Consider the following 21,600-nt stretch of genomic DNA (forward strand, 5'->3'; position numbering starts at 1 on the left):
ACACACGCTAGTAAAATCATTAATTTATTCAGAAATAGCATCGCACTTGCGTTGCACTTGCACCTAACGTGAACTAAAATCAGCCGAGTTTTTTTTCAGCCCAGTCGGACCAATTTTACTCGCATAGATGTGTTTCCACCCTTAGGAAAAGACTTGTAGATTTGCACAACTCTGGTTCATCCTTGCGTGCAATTTACAGATATATAAAGGTGCCTCGTTCATCTGTACGAACAATTGTACGCAAGTACAAACAAGATGGGATTGTCCAGCCATTATACCGCTCAGGAAGAAGACAGGTTCTGTGTACCAGATATGAATGTGTTTTGGTCTGACATGTGCATATCAACCTAAGAACACAAACAAAAGACCTTGGGAAGATGCTGGTGTAAACTGGTAAGATTGTGTCCTTATCCACAGTGAAATGAGAACATGGGCTGAAAGACCACTCTGCCAGGAAGATGCCATTAGTCCAAAAGAAACAAACAAAAAAAAAATAAAAAAAGGCGAGATTAACCCCTTAAAGGCTGCCGATACACCTTTTAACGGCAGCAGGAAAGGGTGCTTATTCCTTTTTAACGGCGCTCAGGAAAAAGGGTATAGCGCCCCCTAGTGTTGGAAAATCTTTGGGGTTTCAGCTACTGGAAGTAGCTGAGACCCTGGAGATCATAATCTGGGTTGGTTTTTCCGGTCCCTGGTCACGTGATCACTGTTATGCACCCTATAACAGTGACCATGTGAACGTTAATGCAGCGCCCATAAAAAAAAATTATTTATCTCCCATCTGGCATGATCAAACATTTCAGATGGGAGATAAATGTCCTCCCACGGTCCTCCAGTGTGGCCAAGGTCCCCCTCCCGATTATCTAAAATGGCCGCACAAGTGGCGCACCCATCGCATTCATCCTCCTCCTCTGATTTCTGTCTCATGTGACATGTCAAATGAGACAGAAAAGTCCAACCCAGGTCCAGGCAGGTCATCCCCGGTTCCCCATGTACCTCCTGCAGCGACGATCCCCCGCGACCCCTCTTTCTCCTTGACTTCAGAAGAAATGTCGGCTGCATGCGCAGAGAGCGGCTCTCAGCCGGCCCCCTGCTCGCAGTGAGGTTACTGCAGTTCAAACTTCCCTCGGTTGGACCCAGGGAGTATGAGTGCAGTATTCTCACTGAGACCACTGCACCCACATTGCTCACATTAAGTACCTGCACTTCCAGAAAATAGGGGATGTGTTCCCTGAACATGCCCTCTATATCGTGCAACACAGAGTTGCCGTGAGACCTCCAAAATGGATTAATGTGGACCGGATTTTTTAATTTTTTTTTCTTTAATAAATTGGTGAAAGAGGAATGTGTTGGGGAGTGTATTTTGAAATAAAACATTTTTTTGTTGTTTTTATTTTTTTTATCACCAACAGTTAGTAATGTCAGGTATCTGATAGCCACTGCAACATTACTAACCGCTGGGATTGATGCTAGCTGACAGTACAGCTGGTATAAACCCCATATATTACCTTGTTTGCCACCACACCAGGGGAACGGGATCTAGTGTATGCACCACTTTTGAGGTGGCTGCGGTCTATTTTTAGGCTGGCCATGGACCTTCCCACCCTGATAAAACCAGCCACCCATATTTTTTTTTTATTATTTATAAATAATTATAAAAAAACAGCATGGGGTGACCTCTAAATTGGATCACCTGCCAAGGTGAAGCTGCAGGCTGTGGTCTGCAGCCGTCTGCTTTATCCTAGCTGGCTATCAAACCTTTGGGGGAACCCCACTTCATTTTTTTTTTATTTTTTGGCTAAATATAAGGCTAAACACCCTTTAGTGCCTTATGAAAGTCACTAAAGGCTGCCAGCTTAGAATATGTAGGGGATGGGACATTATATATGTGTTTGACATCTATCTATCCATCCGTCCATCCTAGCGTCCTTCCAATGTGCCCACGATTGGGGTTTGCAGCGTTTTGGATGCAGTACTTTTGCTGCGTCCAAAATGCTGCATTGTAGAGTACAAGCACAATGTAAGGATTTTTGAGAAATCCCTTGACCACTGTGCTCTTCTCCACAGCATAAACTGACCTGCGGTGTGGCGTCCCAAGCAGCAACATGTTCATTTATGCTGTAGAGATGAGAGTGTTTTCCACAGGGAAAATAAAGCTAAAGTCCGCAGCGGCCCGAACCCGGATTGTGTGCACGGGCAGCTGCGGTCTCCTGTGGACAACATTTGCATCTCTGCATGAGGGTTGACACTGTGTCCTAGACACAGTGTCGCCAGATCATGGGCACATAGCTTAAAAGTGAGAGTTTTGCTGCTACAGTAACATTTTTGTGAACTACCTTTGGGTTCAAAATGCTCACTATACCTCCTTGAGAGGTCTAATTTCCAAAATGGGGTCACTTGTGGGGGTTTTGCTGTATAGGCACCTTTAGGGGCCCTGCAATTGCGACATTGTGCCGCAATTTATTTCAGCTTTTCCAAAATTCAAATGGTGCTTCTTCCATTTTTAGCCCTCCCATTTTTCCAAACAGAAGTTTTTAACCACATGTAGGGGTATCACTGCAGTCATAAGAAATTGGATAACAAACTGTGGGGTCCACTTTTTGTGTTGCGTCTTGAAAAAGTGAGAAAGTGTATGCTAAAGCAACATTTTTGTGAAAAAAAAAAAGAATATTTTCAATATGACGATCTAAGTTTATCAAATTCTGTGAAGTACCTGTGGGTTCAAAGTGCTCACTATAGCCCTTAGTAAAATCCTTGAGGGGTCTAGTTTCCAGAATGGGGTCAAATGTGGGGGAGCTCCACTGTTTAACCACCTCGGGAGCTCTCCAAATGCGACATGGCATCCGCTAATGATTCCAGACAATTTTGCAGTCAAATGGCGCTCCTTTCCTTCTGAGCCCTGCTGTGTGAACAAACTGTTGATTTCTATCACATAAAAGGTATCAGCGAACTCAGGAGAAATTGCAAAATAAATTGTTTGGTGCATTTTTTCCTATTACCCTTGTGAAAAAAAGCTATCTGGTTGAAGTAACAATTTTGTAGTAAAAATGTATTTTTTTATTTTTAAGGCTTAACGTTATAAACATCTGTGAAGCACCTGGGGTTTCAAGGTGATCACCAAACATCTAGATTCATTTCTTGAGGGGTCCAATTTAAAAAACGGGGTCACATGTGGGGGAGCTCCACTGTTTAGGCACCTCAGGAGTAGAGATGAGCGAACCTCTGAAGGCTCGAGTTCGGTTCGGTTCGGTTCATCGAACGGAGGCCCCGTTCGACGAACGTTCGACGAACCGTTCGACGAACCTCTCGAACCCCATTGAAAACAATGGGAAACAAACACATAAAAACACATAGAAAACACCTTCAAAGGTGTCCAAAAGGTGCCAAACAACTCCCAGCACACCACAAACAATGGGAAAGTGACAAGGACACATACTCATGCGAAAACAAAACAGCTGGACGAGGAAAAAGAGGAGGAGACACAGATATAGGCATGTCATGCCCTTCTAAAATCATGTAAAACACATCAAGGGTACTCCAAGCTGAGTCTCCCTTTTTCCAAAAATTGGGCCCCACAGACACCACTTCAGTGGTACCACTTGTGCCCCAGTTGCAAACTGGATGTGTTGATTAGCATCAAGCACATTCAAAAATACACCAGCCTTAACTGTCCCCAGAATGACACCGGGGTAGGTAACAAAATCTTTGCTGAACCATGACTTGTTCATCCTGGCTCATTTTTAAAAACACTGCAAGGGGACTCCAAGCAGAGTCTCCCTTTTTTCCAAAAATTGGGCCACACACACCACTTCAGTGGCATCAGTTGTCCCCCAGTTGCAAACTTGACAGGTTGATTTGCATGAAGCACATTCCAAAATACGCCAGCCTTTACTCTCCCCAGGATTACACAGGGGTAGTAAAGTCCTTGCGGATCCATGACTTGTTCATCTTGATGAACGTTAATCTGTCCACATTATCACTGGACAGACGCGTGCGCTTATCTGTCAGCACACACCCAGCAGCACTGAAGACACGTTCAGTGACAATGCTGGTTGCGGGACACGACAAGATCTCCAAGGCATAAGTGGCGAGCTCAGGCCATTTTTCAAGATTTGAAGCCCAAAATGAGCAAGGCTCCAGTTGCAAAGTCATGGCATCGATGTTCATTTTGAGATACTCCTGTATCATCCTCTTCAGCCGTTGACTATGTATCAGACTTCTTGTCTCTTGTGGCCTTGCATCGGATGGTCTAAAAAAATTATGAAACTATTCCATAAAATTGCTGTTACCAGCACCAGATACGGTGTTGCTGGTACGGTTTGACTGATAATGACGAGACAGTCCCATGCTTGGCAAGTTACAACTGGGAGATTCACTTCGTGCACCACTGGTGTTCGGTGGAAAAGCCGAGCTAAGATTGAGTAACAGCTTGTGCTGATACTTCTGCATTCGTGCGCCCTTTTCTATGGCTGGAATTATTTCGCCAAATTTGGACTTGTACCGGGGATCTAATAGTGTGGCAACCCAGTAGTCATCATTACTTCTAATTTGGACAATCCGAGGGTCATTTTGTAGGTAGTGCAGCAAGAAGGCGCTCATGTATCTTGCGCATCCATGCGGACCAAGTTCTCGCTGTGTTTGTGGCGGCGAGGTGATAACCGTGCCTTTTTCCTCTGACATCTCCCCCCAACCTCGTTCAACCGAAATTTGACCAAGGTCTCCCTCATCTGCTGAGTCTTCCATGCCCATCGAGAGTTTGTCCGCCATTTCTTCCTGGTCTCCTGCACCTTCCTCAACATTTTGTCTGCTACCATGCGCCCTTGTTAATCCCTCTCCCTTATCGTCCCATGCCTGCCGCCTTGTGATGAACGTCTGGACCTTGGTGATGTTGTTATCCCTTGCGCATATGAATCCTCCTGTACTTCCTCCCCTTCCTGTTGTCCCACCCCCTGACTCCGAATAGTGTTTAGCGTGTGCTCCAGCATGTAAATGACTGGAATTGTCATGCTGATAATGGCATTGTCAGCGCTAAACATATTCGTCGCCATGTCGAAACTGTGCAGAAGGGTGCATAGGTCTTTGATCTGAGACCACTCCAGCAGCGTGATCTGCCCCACCTCTGCATCTCGTTGGCCCAGGCTATGCGTCATAACGTATTGCACCAGGGCACGGCGGTGCCGCCACAGTCGCTGCAACATGTGGAGAGTCGAATTCCAGCGTGTCGGCACATCGCATTTCAAGTGATGAACCGGCAGGCCAAAAGACTTCTGGAGCAATGCTAGTCGGTCAGCTGCGGTGGTTGAACGGCGGAAGTGAGCAGAGAGTGACCGAGCCCTGTGCAGAAGCCCATCTAGGCCGGGATAGTGGGTGAAAAATTGCTGGACAACAAGGTTCAACACGTGAGCCATACAGGGCACGTGTGTCACCTTGCCCCGGCAAAGGGCCGTACCCAGGTTTGCAGCATTGTCGCACACGGCCTTCCCAGGCTGCAGGTTGAGTGGAGACGACCATTTACGAAACTCGGACTGCAGAGCTGACCACAACTCCTCAGCTGTGTGACTCTTATTTCCCAGACATTTCAACGTAAAGACCACCTGATGCCGTTGAGCTCTGCTGCCAGCATAGTAAGGAGGTGTGCGGGATTCCTTGTGCGCAGTTACAACGCGGGTGGCCTGACCAGGCAGGCTTGGGGCGGAGGTGGAGGACTCAGACGAGGTTGAGGAGGCAGAAGCAGTGGAGGAACTTCGACATACAGAGGATTGATGCACAAGTCGTGGGGAAGGCAAGACTTGTTCAGCAGACCCTTCTCCATCTCTCACCATAGTTACCCAGTGCCCAGTCAGCAACATGTAACGCCCCTGTCCATGCTTACTGGTCCAAGTGTTGGTGGTGAAATGCACCCTGTCACACACAGAGTTTATCAAGGAAGCGGTGATGTTGTGTGCGACATGCTGGTGTAGCGCAGGCACACCTTTCTTGGAGAAGTAGTGGCAACTGGGCATCTGGTACTGGGGCATTGTGACTGACATAAGGTCTCGAAAATCCTCTGTGTCCACCAGACGGAAAGGAAGCATTTCGGTAGCCAAGAGCTTACAGAGGGATAAAGTCAACCTCTTAGCTTTGTCATGTCTCGGAGGAAATGGCCTTTTATTTGTCCACATCTGAGGGACCGAGATCTGGCTGCTGTGTGGAGATGGTGTTGAGTAGAGTGTCCCTGGAAAACTGCAGGTCTGTGAGGAAAGTGCAGGCGGAGACTTGATGTTGCCTTCATCCAAAGTTGGTGCTCCTGTTGTCTGAGAGAGCTCCACACCAGCACTTGTTTCCCGTTCCAAAACAACTGACGACCTGCCAAGCAAACTGCCTGTTTCGGTTAAAGAGGTGGAAGGTCTGCGTGGAAAAACGTGTGACCGCTGTCCCCACAGTCATAGAGGATGAAGAGCACGCGGCTGCACTTGAAGGGGCAGATGGTGGTTGGCCCGATCCGCTAGGCCGCATTGTAGCACGGTGAGCTTCCCACTGGGACTTATGCTTGTTATTCATGTGACGATTCATGGAAGAAGTTGTCAAACTAGTGAGGTTTTGGCCTCTAGTTATAGATTGGCGACAAATCTTACACATCACATGATTTGGGAGATCCTTTGCGATGTCAAAAAAGGACCAGGCTAGGCAAGGCTTAGGCGGGCTTTGCACGCTGCGACATCACAAGCCGATGCTGCGATGCCGAGTGCGATAGTCCCCGCCCCCGTCGCAGCTGCTTTATCCTTGTGATAGCTGCCGTAGAGAACATTATCGCTACGGCAGCTTCACATGGACTCACCTGTCCTGCGACGTCGCTCTGGCCGGCGACCCGCCACCTTATTAAGGGGGCGGGTCGTGCGGAGTCGCAGCGACGTCACACGGCAGGCGGCCAATAGGAGCGGAGGGGCGGAGATGAGCGGGATGTAAACATCCCGCCCACTTCCTTCCTTTCGCATATCCTGCGGAAGCCGCGGTGACGCCGGTAGGAGATGTTCCTCGCTCCTGCGACTTCACACACAGCGATGTGTGCTGCCGCAGGAGCGAGGAACAACATCGGACCGTCGCATCAGCATAATTATGGATTACGCCGACGCTGCACCGATGATACGATTACGACGCTTTTGCGCTCGTTAATCGTATCATCGAACCTTTACACACTACGATGTCGCATGTGATGCCAGAAGTACGTCATTTTCAATTTGACCCCACCGACATCGCACCTGCGATGTCGTAGTGTGCAAAGCCCGCCTTAGAGTCCATGTGACCTGCAGAGCCACCCCGACTTGTGCTCAGAGCAGAGTTGTGGCTGAGGATGCAGTTGTTGACGTGCTTCCAGTATTCCGACTCTGTCCAGGAAGGCGCAAGGTAACTTCGTCGTCAGTCGCATCCTCCTCCACCCCCTCTGGTGACCTCCTCGAGTGCCTGACTGTGTGTTGACAGTAAGTGGGATCTAGAACTTCATCATCAAGTGTTGTGTTTGCACTCTCCTCACCCTCAGACCTAACCTCTTCCTGCCCTGACTGAATAGTTAAGTTGTCTTCCCAATCAGGTATCTGCGTCTCATTGTCATCAGTATGTTCCTCATTGTCTCCACCAACAGGTGTCACGGTTTGGGAATGAGGGTCTACATTATGCTCAGAAACTTGGTCATCAGGGCCTAAATCTGACTCTGACCATTTCCTGGTCTGTACTCACTGTAGCTTGGGAGCAGATCTCTGATTCCCAGGCTATAGTGTGACTGAAAAGCTCTGCAGACTCAGCCATCTCTGTTACACCATACTCTGCAAGGCGGGTGGAGACTTGAGAGCTGGGACAAAGCAAGTGCGATTGGGGTGACAACTCAGAGGACTGTTGTTTTTTGGATGTTGAAGTTGAGGTGGAGGAGAGGCCACTTGTTGGAGCACTTGAGACCCATTCAAGCATGTTCTTTTTTTTGTGCATCATCTACGTTTGTTACAGTTGTTCGGTTCCGTAAAAAAGTTAGCACATCCGATTGTCCACGGAAAGTAGTAGACATCTGACTTTTGCTGGAAGATGGCCTTTCTTCAGCAGATGTTAATGTAGCTTTCCCAGCTACCCCACGGACACAAACTTTTTTTCCTTTTCCAACACGCCTGTTCCCCTTTCCACCAGCATCTGTCCTTTTGCCACTCATTTTATTAGCAACAAGATTGGACGCTTAAAATGTGGTAGCAAAAATGGAGAGGTGGTGTAGATTGCAGAGGTGATCTAGCTTTATTGACAGCTGAAGAACCAACACTGACTATCCCAGTCAATTTTAGTATGCCTCTAACAGTGGCAGCACAGTTTTCAATTAGAATTGCGTAGCAAAAATGGACAGGTGTGTAGCATGCACAGGTGCTGTATCGCGATTGGCAGCAAAGGAACACTAAGGTAGTATCCCAGACAATTTTAGTATGCCCCTAACAGTGGCAGCACAGTTTGCAATTAGAATTACGTAGCTAAAAATGGACAGGTGTGTACAATGCAGAGGTGGTCTAGCTTTATTGACAGCTGAAGAACCAACACTGACTATCCCAGTCAATTTTAGTATGCCCCTAACAGTGGCAGCACAGTTTGCAATTAGAAATGCGTAGCAAAAATTGGACAGGTGTGTAGCATGCACATGGGCTGTACCGTGATTGGCAGCAAAGGAACACGAAGGTAGAATCCCAGACAATTTTAGCACAGTTTGCAATTAGAATTGCGTAGCAAAAATGGGCAGGTGGGTAGAATGCACGGGTGCTGTGGGTCATTGGACAGCAAAGGAACACTAACTTAGTATTCCAGACACTTTTAGGATGCCACAAAAAGTGTCAGCTCTTTGGGGAAATAAAATAGCATGACAAAAATGGGCAGGTGGGTAGAATGCACGGGTGCTGTGGGTCAGTGGACAGCAAAGGAACACTAACTTAGTATTCCAGACACTTTTAGGATGCCACAAAAAATAAAATAGCATGGCAAAAATGGGCAGGTGGGTAGAATGCACGGGTGCTGTGGGTCAGTGGACAGCAAAGGAACACTAACTTAGTATTCTGGACACTTTTAGGATGCCACAAAAAATGTCAGCTCTTTGGGGAAATAAAATAGCGTGGCAAAAATGGGCAGGTGGGTAGAATGCACAGGTGCTGTGGGTCAGTGGACAGCAACGGATCACTAACTTAGTATTCCAGACATTTTTAGGATGCCACAAAAAGTGTCAGCTGTTTCTGGATATAAAATAGCATGGCAAAAATGGGCAGGTGGGTAGAATGCACGGGTGCTGTAGGTAGCAGGACAGCAAAGGAAGCCTCACTTTCTATCCCTGCTAATGAAAAAATACAGCAAGGAATTGCCTGAGCTGAGGTAGGCAGACACTGTTATCTAAAGCCCTACACAGCGTTTGCACGGACCTGCCTAGCAGCTATGGCTATGAACACTTGTAAATCAGCCCTGAAAAGGGCTGAAATAACCAGTAGTCCCTAATCCCTAAAGCGCTGTGTAGATTGCACTATATCTCTATAGCGCACACAGCAGCAGCAGCGGGAGCGGTGACTGTGACCCACACGCAGCAGAGAGATAATTGCGGTGACGGGGAAAATGGCCGTGTCTTATAAGGCAAGGACTTGTGACATGCACAGCCTATGACACATGACCTTGCTTGTCTGGCAAAAATACACTTTGCAGTGTGTGTGTCTGTGATTTGCTGACAGTCTGGCCCGCCCCCCTGTACGCGTGGTTAGGAAAAAAAAAATGGCGATTGGCATTCTCTCAGCACTCAACAGCAGCACTGATCTAAACACCGCCCCCCCCCGCACACTATACGCTGAAATTTGATAATAGCGTGATTCACAGTGACTCACACTATTACAGTGAAAAGCCAGCTAGTAACTAGCTAGGCTTTTTGTTGATCGAACCGTTCTCGAACGTAACTCAAGCTGTCGAGCTTTTAGCAAAAAGCTCGAGTTCGTCAAACGTCTCGAACACCCCCCCAAAATCACTCGAACATGAAATTGGCGAACATCGCTCATCTCTACTCAGGAGCTCTCCAAACGTGACGTGGCATCTGCTAATGATTCCAGCCAATTTTGCAGTCAAATGGCACTCCTTCCCTTTTGAGCCTTTCCATGCACCCAAACAGTTGATTGCCACCACAGGAGACATTGCATGAGAAATTATATGGTGCATTTTTTTCCTTTAACCCTTTTTAAAAAAGCTATCTGGTTGAGGTTAAAATTTTGTTGTAATTTTTTTTTTTTTTATTATTTTCACGGCTCAATGTTATAAAATTCTGTGAAGCACCTGGTGGTTCATAGTGCTCACCAAACATCTAGATAAATTCCTTGAGGACTTTAGATTCCAAAATGGGGTAACTTGTGGGGGTTTCTGCCTTTTAGATAGCTTCGGGACACTATAAATGCAACATGGTACCCACAATCTTTTTCATCAAAATTTGCTTTCCAAAATTCAAATTTTGCTCCTTCTGTTCCGAACACTTACATTTGTCCAAACAGAAATTTCTGACTACATGTGGGGTATCACCGCGCTCATAGGAAACTGGGTAATACATTTTGGGGTCCATTTTGTTGTGTTATTTCTTCTAAGAGTGACAAAATTGTTTTTAGAGCAACATTTTTAGGTAAAATGATATATATTTTTTTTCATTCCACATCACTTTAGTTCCTGTGAAGCACCTGAAGAGTTAATAAACTTCTTGGGTGTGATTTTGAGTACCTTGAAGGGTGCAGTTTTTAGAATGGTGTCACATTTGGGTATTTTCTGTCACCTAGACCTCTCAAAGTCACTTCAAATATTATGTTGTACCTGAAAAAATGGTTTTGTACATTTTGAACCCGTCTAACTTCCTAACCTCCAAAAATTTTGTTTCAGAAATTGCACTGATGTAAAGTAGACATGTGGAAAATGTTATTTATTAACTATTTTATGTGACATAACTCTCTGGTTTAAGGGCATAAAAATTAAAACTTTGAAAATTGCGAAATATTAACTTTTTTTGGTCAAATTTCTGATTTTTTTTCACAAAAAAAGCAAAAAATATCGTCCTAAATTTACCACTAACATGAAGTACAATATGTCACGAAAAAAACAATCTCAGGATCGCCTGGATCCGTTGAAACGTTCCAGAGTTATTGCCTCATAAAGTGACAGTGGTCAGATTTGTAAAACTTGGTCTGGTCATTAGGGACAAAATTGGCTTTATCCTTAATGGGTTAATATTTGCAAATGCACACAGGAACACAGGTGTTAATTTTTAGAGACATGTCCTGTGGTCTGATGAAACTAAAATTGAACTCTTTGGCCATAATGACTATCATTACGTTTGGAGTAAAAAGGGAGATGCTTTGAAGCCTAAGAACACCATTCCAACTGTGAAACACGGTGGTGGCAGCATCATGCTGTGGGGTTGTGCTACTGCAGGAGGGGCTAGCGCTCTTCACAAAATGGATGGCATCATGAGGAAAGAAGAATATGTAGCAATACTGAAGTAACATCTCAAGACATCAGCCAGGAACTTAAAGTTTGGAAGAAATGGGTCTTACAAATGGACTATGACCCGAAGCATACTGCCAAATGTCAGATAGTGAGAAAAATATGCAGATGTGTCTTTTTAGATAGTGTATGTAAACTTCTGGTTTCAACTGGACCTATTATAGTCTAAAGCGCTATTCACCGGTCATCTCCAAAAAAAAATTAAGGCAACATGTCTGTTTTTTAATCCAGATCACAAGTCAAAATGAGATAGATATATATATATATTATATATAATATTATATATATATATATATATATATATATATATATATATATATATATATATAATATTTCTGGGTTAGTAAGGCACCATAGGGCAAAGTACACAAGGCTGTAATATTTTATATATATTATTGAATTACACACCTAATGTGTATTTTTCACAGGAAATAGAAGCACTGGCACTGTGTAATACACTGTGTGCAGAATTATTAGGCAAGTTGTATTTTAGAGGATTTTTTTTTATTATTGATCAACAACTATGTTCTCAATCAACCCAAAAGACTCATAAATATCAAAGCTTAAGATTTTTGGAAGTTGGAGTGGGTTTTTTTTTAGATTTGGCTATCTTAGGAGGATATCTGTTTTTGCAGGTACTGTGCAGAATTATTAGGCAACTTAATAAAAACCAAATATATTCCGATCTCACTTGTTTATTTTCACCAGGTAAACCAATATAACTGCACAAAATTTAGAAACAAACATTTCTGACATGCAAAAACAAAACACCAAAAAATTAGTGACCAATATAGCCACCTTTCTTTATGACACTCAACAGCCTACCATCCAAAGATTATGTCAGTTGCTTGATCTGTTTACAATTAACATTGCGTGCAGCAGCCGCCACAGCCTTCCAAACACCTGTTCCGAGAGGTGTACTGTTGTCCCTCCCTGTAGATCTCACATTTTATGAGGGACCACAGGTTCTCTATGGGGTTCAGATCAGGTGAACAAGGGGACCATGTCATTATTTTTTTATCTTTTAGACCTTTACTGGCCAGCCCCGCTGTGGAGTAGTTGGATGCATGTGATGGAGCATTGTCCTGCATGAAAATCATGTTTTTCTTGAACGATACTGACTTCTTCCTGTACCACTGCTTGAAGAAGTCTTCCAGAAACTGGCAGTAGGTCTGGGAGTTGAGCTTCACTCCATCCTCAACCCAAAAAGGTCCCACAAGTTCATCTTTGATGATACCAGCCCATACCAGTACCCCACCTAAACCTTGCTGGTGTCTGAGTCGGAGTGGAGCTCTCTGCCCTTTACTGACCAGCCTCTGGCCCATCCATCTGGCCCATCAAGAGTCACTCTCATTTCATCAGTCCATAAACCTTTGAAAAATCAGTCTTAAGCTATCTCTTGGCACAGTCTTGACGTTTTATCTTATGTTTCTTGTTCAAAGGTGGTTGTTTTTCAGCCTTCCTTACCTTGGCCATGTTCCTGAGTATGGCACACCTTGTGCTTTTTGATACTCCAGTAACATTGCAGCTCTAAAATATGGCCAAACTGGTGGCAAATGCCATCTTGGCAGCTTCACGCTTGATTTTCCTCAATTCATAAGCAGTTATTTTGCGCCTTTTTTATCCAACACGCTTCTTGCGACCCTGTTGGCTATTTGCCATGAAATGCTTGATTGTTCGGTGAGCATGCTTCAAAAGTTTGGCAATTTCAAGACTGCTGCATCCCTCTGCAAGACATCTCACAATTTTGGACTTTTCAGAGCCCGTCAAATCTCTCTTCTGACCCATTGTGCCAAAGGAAAGGAAGTTGCCTAATAATGAAGCACACCTTATATAGGGTGTTAATGTCGATACACCACACCCCTCCTCATTACAGAGATGCACATCACCTGATTTACTTAATTGGTAGTTGGCTCTCAAGCCTATACAGCTTGGAGTAGGACAACATGTAAAAAATTATCATGTGAATAATACTCATGTAACGGGGGCAGGGGGCGCCTCAGGGGGTGTAGTCGGGTCCCCTCGCCTTGTGGGCCGCAGGCTGAACCCCGGCCCGGCCGTCACTTGCAAAACAGGTGTGTTGTTGGGGCAGAGTGTGGATGCATGGGGCCCATTCATGACAGCGTTCTTTCTGTGCTCTCCAGCTCCTTCTTCACTTTCAGGAAAGAGACAATTGCAGGCAGCGGGTAAACCAAACACCGATTTATTAAACAAAGCTTCCATCTTTCTGTTTGCAGCAGGCTTACTTTAGTATGTTACAAGTTACAAGTCCTTTTCTACGAAAACGGTTTCCTTTTCTCTACGGGCACTTTCCTTTGCCTGCAGGGGCCAATTGTTATCCCCCTAGCAGTGGTACTCCTATCCCGATTTTAGTCCAGCCCTTTCCCAGGGATTTGTATTGAACTAGGGGACGGCTCCAGTACTCACTACCGGCTCTGGATTAGCTCCAACTTCTCCGCTCCACTGCCACAGCACCCACTCCTGCACTCTGCCCCGGCACTTCTCCTCAGCTCTCTCCCATGTTACATCTCACAGCACACTGCCCTGCATTCAGAGCCCAACCCCCCTTCTCTTCCCTCCTAGGCTGCCCTGCCCCTTCCTTCCCTGTCACTGTTACCAGGGGAACCACTCACTACACTGGCACCTAGGGGGGGAAGAACCGTACATAACACATAACATGGTACAATGTGCCACCATACTCCTGTGGCGTCTTCAGGGGGGGGAAAACGTCTTCTCCACACTAGGGGTCCGTCCACCCCTTACACACATTTGCCTAATAATTCTGCGCATGGTGTAGTATTGTGAGTAGTGATCTACTGTATAAGGCACTCTTGGCACATTTGTTGAGGTTCCCAGCTCAGCCCTGATGCATACCTCCCAACCGTCCCGGATACAGCGGGACTGTCACGCTTTTGAGCCTTTGATCCCGAGTCCCGCCCGTGAGCTATGATCCCGTGGCTCCGCCCACCCACTGTAGTCCCGCCTCGCTGTTTCTCCCTTCTATTCATTACAGAGTCGAGCGCGCACCTTGAAACTCCTGTGACTGCTGCTGAGGTATGAATCACCCCCTGCCCCAGACCCGATCCCCCCCTGCACCAGAGCCGACATCCCCAGTCCTGGAGCCTGTCCGCTTCTCTGCAGCTGTTTTCTCTGTCTCTCTGATTCCCCGTGTGTGGCTTCTCACTGTTGGATACACATGGGGAATCAGGAAGCTGAGGAGAAAGTGCAACGAGCACTTATCTCTCCTGCAGATAGCACTGGCCAGTAATAACCTATGCAGAGTTACATCTGCCGACTTCTATTAGCTTACCGATCACATGGTCTCTTGCCTGTGGAGCTGCTGGGTCCTAGCTACCCAACAGGTTCAGCTCTGCTTTATCCTGGCTGCATTACCAGTTAAAGGGAACCTGTCAGCAGAAAGTTCGCAATAAACCTAAAAGATTCCCCTTCTGCAGCTCCTGGGCTGCATTCTAGAAAGGTTCCTGTTGTTATTGTGCCCCCTTTGAGACGTAAACAAATACTTTATAAAGTCTTACCTTTTTGTATGCAAATTTTTTTTATGGTCACGGGGGCGGGCTGTCTAGCGACCGTTATTCGCAGCCCTGCCGCTGTACGCCGTCCCCCAATACTCATTTCCATACATGAGGACGCCCTCCTCATGTAACTATCCTCCCGAGGTCTCGCACATGCCCAGTGGCACTCGCGGGACTGAGCACTGTACAAAGTGTGAATGCTTTTGGGGTGATTGTGCAGGCGCGAGATTATGGGCGGCGCTGTGATTGTCATCAGCAGCGTCATCCAAGTACCCGCCCATAATCTCGTGCCCGCACTTTTCCCTCTGCCTCCACTGTTATACGCAAGTGCTGGCCATATGAACCACGTTACCTATTACCGCGGGCACGAGATTATGGGCGGGTACTTGGATGACGCTACTGATGACAATCACAGCGCCGCCCATAATCTCGTGCCTGCGGTAATAGGTGACATGAGTTCATATGGCCAGCGCTTGCGCATAACAGTGGAGGCAGAGGGAAAAGCGCGGGCACGAGATTATGGGCAGGTACTTGGATGATGCTGCTGATGACAATCACAGCACCGTCCATAATCTCGCACCTGCGCAATCACCTCAAAAGCGTTCACACTTTGCACAATGCTCAGTCCCACGAGAGTGGCACTGGGCATGCGCGAAACTTCGGGAGGACAGTTGCATGAGGGCGTCCTCATGTATGGAAATGAGCAATGGGGGACGGCGTACAGCGGCAGGAGGGGGAATAACGGATGCCAGACAGCCCTCCCCCCTGACCATAAAAACACATTTGCATACAAATAGGTAAGACTTTAAAAAGTATTTTTTTAGGTCTCAAAGGGGGCACAATAGCAACAGAACCTTTCTAGAATGCAGCCCAGGAGCTGCAGAAGGGGAATCTTTTAGTTTTATTGTGAAATTTCTGCTGACAGTTTCCCTTTAAAGCGAACCTGTCAGGTGCAATATGCACTCAGAGCCAGGAGCAGTCCCGGGTGCAAATTGCTAATCCCTCCCTAACTGTCCCTGTGTACACTAGCATAGATAAAGGGGTCTATAGAAAAAGTATTTGTAAAGATCTTATATCTTATGCTAATGAGCGCGGGGACTAGTCCCAAGGGCGTTACTTCACTTGGATAGTCGGCTTACATAGCGTGTTAGTAGTCACACAGAGGCGTAATAACATGCTAACATGCTATGTGAACCGACTAGACAAGTGAAGTAACGCCCTTGGGACTAGTCCCGTTGCTCATTAGCATAAGATATAAGATCTTTAAAAATACTTTTTCTAAAGATCCCTTTATCTATGCTAGTGTATACAGGGACAGTTAGGCAGGGAATAGCAATATGCACCCGGGACTGCTCCTGGCTCTGAGTGCACATTGCACCTGACAGGTTCACTTTAAAAGGAACCTATCACCAGATTTGGTGACTATAAGCTGCAGCCACCACCAGTGGGCTCTTATATACAGCTTCTAACATGATGTATATAAGAGCCCAGGCCGCTGTGTAGAAAGTAAAAATCACTTTATAATACTCACCTAAGGGGTGGTGTGGTGCAGACTGGTCGGATGGGTGACAGGTTCCCTTTAATCTCTGTTGGACGGGCTGCCCAACTGGTTCGACTCTGCTGGATCCGGGCTGCCCAACCAGTTGAGCTCTGCTGCGTCCTGGCTGCCTAACCGTTTAGCTCTGCTGCGTCCTGGCTGGCCAACCAGTTCTGCTCTGCTGGATCCTGGCTGGCCAACCAGTTCTGCTCTGCTGGATCCTGGCTGGCCAACCAGTTCTGCTCTGCTGGATCCTGGCTGGCCAACCAGTTCTGCTCTGCTGCTTCCTGGCTGGCCAACCAGTTCTGCTCTGCTGGATCCTGGCTGCCCAATCAGTTGCGCTCTGCTAGATCCTGGCTCACTAGCCAGTTCCGTTCTGCTCAATACTGGCTGCCCAACCACTTCTACTCTGCTCCATACTGGCTGTCCAAGCAGGTCCTGGCTGTCCAACGAGTTCAGCTCTGCTTCGTCCTGGCTCCCCAACCAGTTCAGCTCTGCTGGGTCTGCCTTATTAAAGTCAATAGCCACTTAACAGGTCATGCTAAAATCCTATTTTTTTAGGGCTTCACACAGAAGGTCCTGATGGAGCAATTGATGTTTGGCGAAAACACAATGTGAACATAGCCTTAAAGGGAACCTGTCATCAGAAATTTTGCACTAAACCTAAAAGATTCCCCCTCTGCAGCTCCTGGGCTGCATTCTAGCAATGTTCCTGTTCTTTATGTGCCCCCTTTCTGACCAAGTGGTACCTTTTTGTATTCAGATCTTGATAATGGTACACGGGGGCGGGCTCTCTGGTGGCCGTTAGTCTGCCTCCTGTCGCTTTAGGCCGTCCCCCATCGCGCAATTTCAAAGAGGTGAGGTAAGCTGGCCAGCGCTTGCGCAGAACGGTGCAGGCGGCGGTGAAAGTGCGACCACGAGATTATGGGCGGGTACTTGCTGCTGAAAATCACAGCGCCACCCATAATCTCGCGCATGCGCAACACATCACTAGCGGTCACACTGCACATTACAGTCCCGCGAGAGTGGCACGGCGCATGTGCGAGATTATGGCCGCCCATAATCTCGCGCATGCGCAACACGTCACCAGCGGTCACACTGCATATTACAGTCCCACGAGAGTGGCACGGCGCATGCGCCAGATTATGGCCGCCCATAATCTCACGCATGGGCCGTGCCACTCTCGCGGGACTGTGCAATGTGCACAGTGTGACCGCTGGTGACGAGTTGCGCATGCGCGAGATTATGGGCGGCGCTGTGACTTTCAGTAGCAAATACCCGCCCATAATCTCGTGATCGCACTTTCACCGCCGCTTCCACCGCCGCCTCCACCAAACTGCGTAAGCGCTGGCCAGCTTACTCACATCACTTCTTTGAAATTGCGCGATGGGGGACGGCCTAAAGCGACAGGGAGGCAGACTAACGGCCACTAGAGAGCCCGCCCCCGTGTATCATTATCAAGATCTGAATACAAAAAGGTACCACTTTACAAAGTCTTTATTTTGGTCAGAAAGGGGGCACATAAACAACAGGAACATTGCTAGAATGCAGCCCAAGAGCTGCAGAGGGGGAATCTTTTAGGTTTAGTGCAAAATTTCTGATGACAGGTTCCCTTTAAAGTGACAGGTATTATCTCCCCAATAATAGCACAAATAATAATGTGATGTTGGTTAATTGGGGTTATCCGTCCAGGACTTTTGGATTTTGTTTTCTTAAGGGGCTAAGAATTCATAGGCAAGTAGTTGTTATCTACCTGCCTGTTCTGCGCAGCGCTGATGTGTGCGACTCAGAGTGATCACAGACGGTTCCTGCTTGTGATTCTGCAGCTTCATTTGTCCTCACTGTGGAGCGGTGATGGTAACGCTTCCCATGATTACAGCAGAACAATAAGTCTTCTCTAATTGCTTCTATTAACCCCTTCACCCCGGGAGATTTTTCATTTTTTCCTCTCCTTCTTCCAAGAGCCGTAATTTTTCTATTTTTCCGTCAATTTTGCCATATGGGGGCTTGTTTTTTGCGGGACGAGTTGTTCTTTTGCATGAAACCATTTGTTTTACCATATAGTGTACTGGAAAACGGGAAAAAAAATCCAAGTGCGGTGAAATTGCAAAAAAGTGCAATTGCACAATTGGTTTTGGGATATTTTATTCACCGTGTTAAATATATGGTGAGGCTGACAGGTCACTAAGATGCCTCAGGTCAGTACAAGTTCATAGATAACAAATATGTATAATTTTAGTTTTATCTAAGGGGTTAAAAAAAATCAGAAGTTTCTCCCTCAAAAAATTGGGCTTTTAGCACTATTTTCCGAGACCCATAGTGTTCTCGTTTTTCAGGATCTGGGCTCAGTGATGGCTTATTTTTTGCATCCTAAGCGTTTTTAGGGATGCAATTTTTGTATAGCTGCTACGTTGTGATCGCCTGTTATTGCATTTTAAATAATTTGCAGCAACCAAAAAACTGAATTTTGGAGTTTGGAATTTTTTTCTCGCCACACCGCGTACCGATCAGATTATTTGATTTTATATTTTGATCGGGCATTTCTGAACACGGCGATACCAAATATGTGTATTTTTTAAAGTTTTATTTTCAGTGGGGCAAATGTGTGTGATTTGAACTTTTAGTTTTTTTTATTCTATCATTTTTTAAAAGTTTTTTTTTTTTATTTATTTTACTAGTCCCCCTAGGGAACTATAAGGATCAGAAGTCTAATCACTTGTTCTCTTCTGTTGATCTAGGCTGCACAGCTCTGATCAGCAGAAATGCTTCTTTCCTGTCAGTGCCAGCGCTCTGTCAGGTCTCACAGGAAATACGTCAGGGTAGCAACAGGAGTCATCTCATGACTCCAAGCTACCATGGTAACCATCATCTCCCAGTGATTGCGTCACAGGGCTCCGATGGCAGCGGGGAAGGGCGTGGCCATTTAAATCACGTTGTCACATTTTGACAGCATGATCTAAGTGAAAAGCAGGCGTGGGTGGATCGCGGATTTGCCTGCGCCTGTTAGCCCCACATATCTGTTGTTCAAATCAGAAGATGTGTGGGGGTCACCAGCGATTCACCGCAGCAGCTGGCAGTAATTACCCCGACATTACCAATGACAAACTGGGGTCGTAAAGGGGTTAACCAAAAGCACAACATTATTAAAGATAATTTATCTAATAGAGTAGACCTTATATGTGATGTGCAGCTTTTACATAGTGTAGATTAAGGTGTCAGATCTGCTTTAGAATAGAATTTTGTAGTTCTAAAATATTCAAATTTAAAATAAATACTCCAAAGTTTGCATTAAGAATATTTTATATTTTTTCTGTTTATAAAACAATGTGATCAGCAGTGCTGAATGGGTGTGAATGGGGAGTGGTTATGGCCGTGACTAGTTGTGAAATGGGTGTGGTTAGGGGGCGTGGCGTAAAAAAAATCGCCGCGGCGCGCCATGCTTCTTTAAGTACATTCTCTTATATGTAACATCATGTTATATGTTATAAGTAAACCATTTCTCATTTGCTGTGTTCTAGCACCATCTACTGGTGAAACTGTAAGAATCTAAAGTGTGCATTGGGTGTTATCCTATTGGCCAGTTCTTGGTCACATGGCTCAATAGGTGGAGCTATTCTCCAGCCTCTGTCTGGAAAGAAATGGAATGTGGTGGTTCTGACTGAGTCTCCTCTGAGGGCCGACATTATATGGAGTTTCTCTTCACCACAAGACTCCTACTAGGCCGAGGCCTAGAATTTCATCATTTCCTGACTTTTACAGCCAATATGCTGAAGGCTTCCTATCCTGAATCCTCACTGGCCGGATATACATTGTGCATCTCTTCAGACAGTAGGGCATACTGACTATATACTAGACCCTACTGCACGCAGATTGGGGAAGTTTGAGGGTCTCCCGCCCCACTGCAATATTAGTGGCTTTCATGCCATTGTCCATGCACCAGCCGTCCGGTCCCCGTAGCGCGCTGGGCAACTATCTACATTTGCTTACATGTACTGCATGTGTCTGAACTAGTGACATTAGTGAAATTAACCCCAGTGAAATTAACCTCAGGACTCCAGGTCTGTACAATCTTATTATATCTACCCTCTAAGCTCAAGAGACTCTGAACCTGCTTCTAAAGGCATACCAGTATTAAATCTGAAGCAAATAGTGCTCTTAAAACTACAGAACCCTAATTACACTTCAGCATTCAACACCAAGCTGTATTTGCCGTGGCCTACCCACAAAAGACCGTGAAGCATACTGTATATACCGTGTTGTTTTCCTTTGTTCCTGCTGTATTAAAGCAACTGTTATCCCCAAGACCGTGTCTGTGGACTGTCAATCAGCTGTGGATACTGTGTGGGGGTGGATAGCAGGGAACATCAGGGCCTTGTAGACCACCCAGGGAACACGGCCCCTGCACCCTTGTGCCAGAACAGCAACTGTGACATATAGAACATTTGAGGTCCTCTGTCCCTGGGCCTTTACAAAGGTCGAATTATGGCTTCACGAACATGATCATTCCTCTGTGCCTATCTTCTCTTACTGCACTACAAGTCTCAGCATTGCTCATTAACCTCTATCTTGCCAGTGAATACTGCCAAAGACTGTTTCCTGTTTTATGCTGGGGTTTACAGCACCTGCACTAGCTCTTCTACTCTCCTGCCTTCCAAGTTACTCAAATAAGTGCAAATTCTTATTCACAGCAGTGCTATATTCAAGAGGGGGAGCCTTCCATCTCAGAAACTGTGTTGGTACATAATAGTGCATCCCTTAAAGCTACAGTGTCATCATTATTCTGAAAGAGACAGTTCTTGCCTCATCACCAAAATGTCTGAACCTCTTCATAATGACCAGGCCGAGTCTGTTAACTCTGTATCATCATCATCATCAGCTAGTGCTCCAGTGGAATGGACTAACGCCGCCAACCCAGTTCCAGCCCCTGTCATGGCTACCGGCATGCCATTCTTCATTGAAACATCTAGTCTCCCAAGCTACAGAGGAGATCCTCATACACTTGCTGGGTTCAAAGAAAAGATT

Source organism: Anomaloglossus baeobatrachus, chromosome 2 (genome assembly GCF_048569485.1).
Source record: "Anomaloglossus baeobatrachus isolate aAnoBae1 chromosome 2, aAnoBae1.hap1, whole genome shotgun sequence".
Taxonomy (NCBI): Eukaryota; Metazoa; Chordata; class Amphibia; order Anura; family Aromobatidae; genus Anomaloglossus; species Anomaloglossus baeobatrachus.